Raw genomic sequence first — 6874 nt, 5'->3', positions numbered from 1 at the left:
CTACAATTATACCATTAATGTAATCAAAGTTAGCATATGAAAATCACAATGCTCATTACCAGAACACGAATATATGTATATTAAAAGCCAATGAATGCAAATATTACACCAACCATATACTCACCATTATGTCAAAATAGAAATTGCAAATTCCAACTACATCTACAATGTCCAATACAAAACCATGGACCTCTAAGCAATCTAATCTTTATATGTGCAAAGGAGACTTCAACTATCATGAAGACAAAACAAAACTACATAATGCAATACCAAAACTTGAGTAAGTGTATACCAAACTTGAACATTCTTATCATAACGAAGAACACAAGAAGCAAAGCCCAATGAAACCACATTGTCATTTATCAAAACATGAGTAGTGAAATATTATAATTAAATAAGAAAATATTCCACTAATAATATATACAAAAAAAACTCCATGTCCAATTCCAAAACATGACTATGTAATCAAACAAAGGCAATATGTCTAAATTTGACACAAACCATAATGCCAAATACAAAATAGAATGTAAAATCAAATCCATAATGTCCAATACCAATATATTAGTAGTATCAAAAAGTTAGCTTTATAAAGTTTTGCTGCTTGTAGTATCATCGCAGTGTGCAGCATGGTCATGAACAAAAATCAATCGTGACCTTCGCTTTTCCACCAATGGCCGATCAAAGTAGCCATACCTACTACACATAAAACTTGCCATTTTTGCAGCATAACATGGCAACAACTTAAATTTAAAGGTATATCTCAAAAATGTAACAAATTGTAACTTAAAGAGACAAAAATCATAGTTTTATTTAGAACTTACCAATTTGTGGGTTGAAGGTCTCTAAGTTTTCCTCCTCCATTGGTATATATGAGGAAGAGGCTCCAACATCCATAAAGTAGCAAGCTATCAACGGTTGAAGATGGTTATCAAGAGTGGATTTATCAATCTTTATTGCAAGACACCACCTTTTTGTATGTAGACATCCTCTTAGAACTGGTCATGTTCCTGCTCCAAGCTCCAACACAGTATTATTTAAGGTAGTTAGAAACTCCATAAACATAAGCATGAAAGAAAGACTTTTCTCAACTTTCGTCCTTGCCAGCTTCCGAAATTGCCTGCTTGTTTGGAGCGGTGGGATGATGGAAGAAAATTTTGAAGGATATAAGACTCCAAAGATTGTTGTAACTCTTTTGCTATTGCATTGTCTTTTTCAAAATGAAGTAATGGTGTGCAACCAGGTCTCTTCAAACTTAGCCCTATTCTCGTAATTAAAAAAAAAGAACATAAATATTCATCAATATCACATCCAATCAATCTCAATGCAATATGTACAAGAACATCTAGATTATACAAGTTTTAATGAAACTAACCTTCACTACAAAGTCACTCTTACCAGTGTAGACGTATGGCTCCATGGTCTCAGCTAACCATCAAAGATGAACCTCCATCCACACTTTTGATGCCATACGCTCGACAATAGATAGAGATGATGTGGAACATGTAACAAGTGTCCATCCTCTGTCATCCATACAAGCTGCCACAATGCCCAATGAGTAGAGAACATGATCATCAACGATGCCATTCCAATGAGGCATAGCCTCATACCCTGGAATCATGTGTCCAACAAGCAAGTCAACAATACATGTTATCATTATTCAAATTTTTTATTTAGGCTCTTCATAAGTAACCAAACATTACCTGAAATCATAGATCCAACTGGTAAGTCAATAACACATAATCAACACTCCAAGCACAAGTCTTCTTGTGGCATTGACTTCTCTCTCCATTGGTCTTTAAAAGAATGACCTTATCTTTTCAAATTCACCACCAAACTTCCCAACAAGTATTTCTGTTACCCAATACGATGTAATCACATTCAAGAATGGCCACTCTCTCTTTAGTTGCAAGATGAGACACATGAGAGAAGGATTGAATTGGCAAGTATATCATGTCGGTGGTGAAGCTCTTCTTTCTTTTCTTAGTATGTGTAATATCAAAATCAACAAAATCTTTCTCTACATTTATAACAATTCATAACAAAATTAAAATCACTTGAGCAATAGACAAAATAGAAAATCATACAAAGCAAGAATAACCCTCATAGTTGGAAGCTTTGGTTTTCCTGTTTTTGCAAGTAGTTGCTCCAATTGCAATTTCTCAGTCTCTAAAATGTTTTTTTGTTGTTCTTGCACTTGTTTTAGTGTAGCTTCATTCATATTTCCAATCAACCCAGAGTGTGATCTACACTCTCCCTTATAATGCCTTGCATATGCTTCACTTAATTCTTCAATAAACCTCTTTCTTCATGTCAACCCACCACAGACAATGTTTTCTTTCCCAATCACTAAGAAGAAATGCACTTGATGCATTCTATCCTCTCTAAAAATGGTGGAAGTATACATTTAGAATGATGGAGGTGAAAGAATTGGCCATGCTTTGCAGATATGTGGGAGATTGTGTATTTTCTTGCTCCTCAACAAAGATAGGAGAAAGAATCAAAGCAAAACGCTGGAATATATATTACACAATAGTATTATAAACATTACCTTTTTAAAAAAGAACCCGTTACATTTATAAGTTATTGTGTCCTTCTTCGTCACTTGCAACGTGACTTGAAAATCTATAATTGTTACCATATACATGTGGTAGTGATGTGTGTGAACACAAGATTGCCGGTCCATCTTTTCCCTCTTTAGGAGCCTTTTTCCCCCGTGCATTGTATATATGCCCATCACTCTAGGGATATCTATCTTTCCATAAGTAATACACTCTCAGTTGTGTGCCTTGAGCTTCCTTCATCTTCTCTAAGCTATGTGTGTTTTCTTGCAACCCTAATTCCAACAATTGGTATCAGAGCAGGTTGCGTCCTCTCGGGCTTAGTCGCCAGTAGCTCCATCACATGCCTGCTCACTTTCTCCGATTTTTGTGAGCTCTGGAAAGTGTTCATAGGTCGACAAAAATTTTAGGAAAGCTTGTAGAGACTAATCTACACGAATTTTTGATTTGGGCTCATTTCGGCCTCCGTTTCCACTACAGGTAGGTCTGCACAGGCAATTTTGTCATTTAGTACAAAATTTTGGTCAGTGCAGTTCTTTTTATAACAGGTCCTATACATTCTATTGCGGGTTGTGCTATATAGCACATGCTAGTCTCACTCAATTTCTCCTCATTTGGGACAGTTTTCACATCAGGTACAACATTTTCCATGGCTGACAACAACACAGATGTGTTCAAGATCTTTACTACTAAGCACATGTTGGATGGGGACAATTACCCTATGTGGGCTTACATGATGCAACATGTTCTTGTGTCAAAGGGCATCTAGAATATTGTCCAGGGCATTGATGTATGTCTTGGTTCTGAAGATGTAGGCGATATTGAGGATGTTGTACGTCTTGCTGCAAGGGTTGCTACTGTTAGAGAAGTTTTGCCTACTACAGAACAAGCTCGATGGGATGTAAAGGATGCGCAGGCTCATGCATTGATTGCCTTGTCTATAAAGCACACCATTACTCCTCACATTCGTTCAGCAAAATCAACAAAACAGGCTTGGGATATTCTAGCTGGTCTTTATGCAAGCCACAATGAGGCAAAAATTGCTTTGCTGCGTAAAGAGCTGGAATCAAAGATTATGCATGAGGAAGATGATATGGACACTTTCCTTGCTGGGGTCAAGGATATCAATGAGCAACTTATTTCTGCAGATAAAGCATTTCAGACAGTTCCCTTGTGCAGATTGTTCTTGATGCCTTGCCAAATTCTTACCAGACTTTTGCTAGTACTTGGAGACTTATAACCCAAGGAAATCCTGAAGTTGTCAAGTTTGATACATTGTGCACATTGCTGTTGCAAGAGTCACTTGCTAGAAAGAACAGGACTAGATAGTGCACAATTGAACATGCTTTTATTGCTTCTCAAAGAAAGGGTGGTAACAACAATGCAACCACTTCTTATGGTTCTGCTGTGAGTGGCAAAACTTTTGTTTCCAATGCTTCTGCTAGCAGCACTTTGTCTGGCAATTCTGGTGATAAGGGCAAAAAGAAGATGCGTTGCCATTATTGTAAAGCTAATGATCACTTGATCAGGCAGTGTCCTCAGTTGAAGGCCAAAGAGGCTAAGAAGAAAGAGGGTGGTTCCACTACAAATGCAGCCATTGTTGAGTCTTCTATGAAAGGAGACTATATGATGTTGATGTCGATGCAAAATGGGATTTTAGTGCAAAGTGCACTTACAATCCTGTTGTCCATGATGTATGCATGTTGGTTGCTGCAAATTCACATGTGTGGTATTTTGATAGTGGTGCTACAAAGCACATTACGTCACATCATGAATTGTTCAGCTCTCTCGAGTCCGTCCCTCATGGGAATTTAGTCACTTGTGCCAACAATGCCTCTTATCCGGTTCAGGGAGTTGGAAAGATTGTGCTTACTACTGCAAATGGTAGTTATTTCACACTTGTTGATGCACTTTATGTACCTGGGATCAAGAAGAATCTTTTGTCTGTATATGCACTTGCTAGACTTGGACTTGTAGTCAAATTTCTGGATAACAGATGCACAGTTCATGATCAGTTTTGGTGATGAAATTGTTGCATCTGGCCTTTTGTGTCGTGGGCTGTATAAGCTCACTTTGTATAACAACTATGAACAAAATCAGTTGTAGATTCAAGGGCTTTGGCATGCACGTTTTGGTCATTTGAATTTTGCTAGTTTGGTGCATTTGCAGTGTGTTTGCACAAATATGATATGGTTGCTTCTTTGCCGCCTCTTGAAGCACCCGTCAAACATGTTTGTAAAGGCTGTATTTTGGGCAAAATAGGGCCACATGCAAGTTGCAGCTTGTACATAGTGATGTTTGTGGGCCCATGCAAACTCCATCCTTGGGAAATTACCTTTACTTTGTGACTTTCATTGATGATTACTCCAGGCATGCATGGGTATTTCCGCTTAAAGAAAAGTCCGAAGTTTTTATGTGCTTCAAACGATTTTGGCTATGGCTAAAAATGTCTTGAAATGTACTATGGGCACCCTTCATTCCGATCGAGGGGGGGAGTATATGTCTCATGAATTTAATGCATTTTTGACTAGTCATCGGATAAAACACCGATGTACAGTGCCTTATACGCCTCAGAAAAATGGTGTAGCTGAGAGAAAAAACAGGTCACTTACGAAAATGGCATGGTGTATGGTCAAAAGTCAAGCTTTGCCGCATTCTTGTTGGCTTGAGGCCATCATGTGTCCCACTTATGTACTTAATAGGTGTTCTATGAAAGCTTTGCAGTCTATTACTCCATATGAAGCATGGCATGATAGAAAGCCTTCTATTGAGCACATGCGTGTTTTTGCCTGTTTGGCATATGCTTTGGTGCCACAAACACAGTGTATAAAATTGGATGATAAGGATGGCAAATGATTTTTTTTTGGTTATAGTGTTGAAAGAAAAGGTTACAGGTTGAATCATCCGCAAACAAAGCGTATTCTGGTTTCACGGGATGTAGTGTTTGTGGAACATTCTGTTCAACTCTTGCTGTCATGTACTAGAGACAATAATGTAAGCTCACAAGACATTTATGACACTTTGTTGCCTCTTTTTAGTGGTGAAATTTTGAATGTAAATTTCGATGAGGCAAATGTACAACCTATGGGGGTTTTAAAAAATATTACAGATCAGCCTATTACTAATGCATATGTACATGATGTACTTGATGAGGAAAGGGCTGAAAATGAGCAGGCTAGAGGTATGCCAAAATGGTTGGTGCATACATTGCATGATAGTAAATTGGATGCACCTTTGTCTAGTCGTACTCGTTGAGGCTCTCACCATGCATCTTATGCATCAGATTGTTATGCTTTGGGTGTGTCTAGCTTACATGATGCTAAGGAACCTCTATCTTTTGACAAAGCACATAATTCAAAAAATTGGATGGCTGCCATGCAATCAGAATATGATGCACTTATAGAAAATGACACATGGACATTATGTGATTTGCCTCCTAGAAAAAAGAGCATTGCTACGAAGGGGTTTACAAGTTGAAATGCAAGCCGGATGGTGAGATTGATCGCCATAAGGCTTGACTTGTTGCAAAGGGTTATGCACAACAAATAGGCATAGATTATGAAGATACTTTTTCTCCCACTTGTCGTATGACTACTGTTTGTTTTCTATATGCATTGGCATATCATTTTGGTTGGGCTGTATATCAATCAAACATCGTTACTACTTTCTTGAATGGTGACATATTTGAGGAAGTTTATGTAACACAGCCTTGTGGTTTTGTCAAGAAAGGACAAGAGGACAAAGTGCGCAGATGTAAGAAGGCTGTGTATGGGTTGAAGCAATATCCTCGTGCTTGGTATGAGAAAGCTGACACTCATTAGGTCAAACAAGGTTTTCGTAACAGTCCAACAGAAAGCACATTGTATGTAAAGCGTGAGGATGATGTACTTCTCATTGTGGTTCTTTATGTAGATGATTTACTGATCACTGGACCAAATGAGAGACATATTGCTGAATTTAAGGCCGATTTGAATGCTACTTTCAAGATGAAAGATTTGGGGCTGTTGCATCATTACTTGGGTATACAGTTTAAGCAGTGTGATGGTGGTATTGCCTTGTGTCAGAAAAGTTACATAGAGACATTACTATGTAAGTTTGGACTCGAGGATTGAAAACCTATTGCCACTCCCATGAAAACAGGTTTGAAATCAAGTCTTCATGATGCTGGTGATCCTGCAGATGTCACTCTTTACCAAAGTGCTGTTGGATGCCTCATTTATGTATGCAACACGAGGTCGGATATTCAGTTTGCAGTCTCACAGGTCAGCATATTTATGCATAGCCCAGTGTCTAAGCATTGGCAGGTTGTCAAGAGG

General features: G+C 38.1%; 1 pseudogene; it reads right to left on the bottom strand.

Annotated features, from left to right (window-relative positions):
- Nucleotides 1–228: 228 nt before the first annotated feature.
- LOC147427222 (uncharacterized) lies at nt 229–1710 on the bottom strand (annotated as a pseudogene).
- Nucleotides 1711–6874: the final 5164 nt, after the last annotated feature.

This window comes from Adiantum capillus-veneris, chromosome 24 (assembly GCF_014529385.1).
Source record: "Adiantum capillus-veneris isolate H3 chromosome 24, ASM1452938v2, whole genome shotgun sequence".
Taxonomy (NCBI): Eukaryota; Viridiplantae; Streptophyta; class Polypodiopsida; order Polypodiales; family Pteridaceae; genus Adiantum; species Adiantum capillus-veneris.
Note: the sequence above shows the minus strand (reverse complement) of the source record. Positions and strands in the feature narration are given on the sequence as shown.